Genomic DNA, 253 nt, shown 5'->3' on the forward strand with positions numbered 1-253 from the left:
AGACATAGACTAGGCAGCTTATTCCCAATGTGCGAAGAAAACACCTTTGACTTATTAGGGTAAGTTTTTGATGTTCATTAGATGACGGGCACATTTAACAACCGGGATCTCCTTAGTGAACGGTATGACGTTGAAGTAGGTGAACTTGTTTTGTAAAATAGGAAATAAAATAAGATCAGTTAAAATGTGCAATACAAATTCAATGATTAAATATGGACATAAGTGAATATTGATAACAAACAAATACTATTGT

The sequence above is a fragment of the Penaeus monodon genome, chromosome 22, assembly GCF_015228065.2.
Source record: "Penaeus monodon isolate SGIC_2016 chromosome 22, NSTDA_Pmon_1, whole genome shotgun sequence".
NCBI classification, from domain to species: domain Eukaryota; kingdom Metazoa; phylum Arthropoda; class Malacostraca; order Decapoda; family Penaeidae; genus Penaeus; species Penaeus monodon.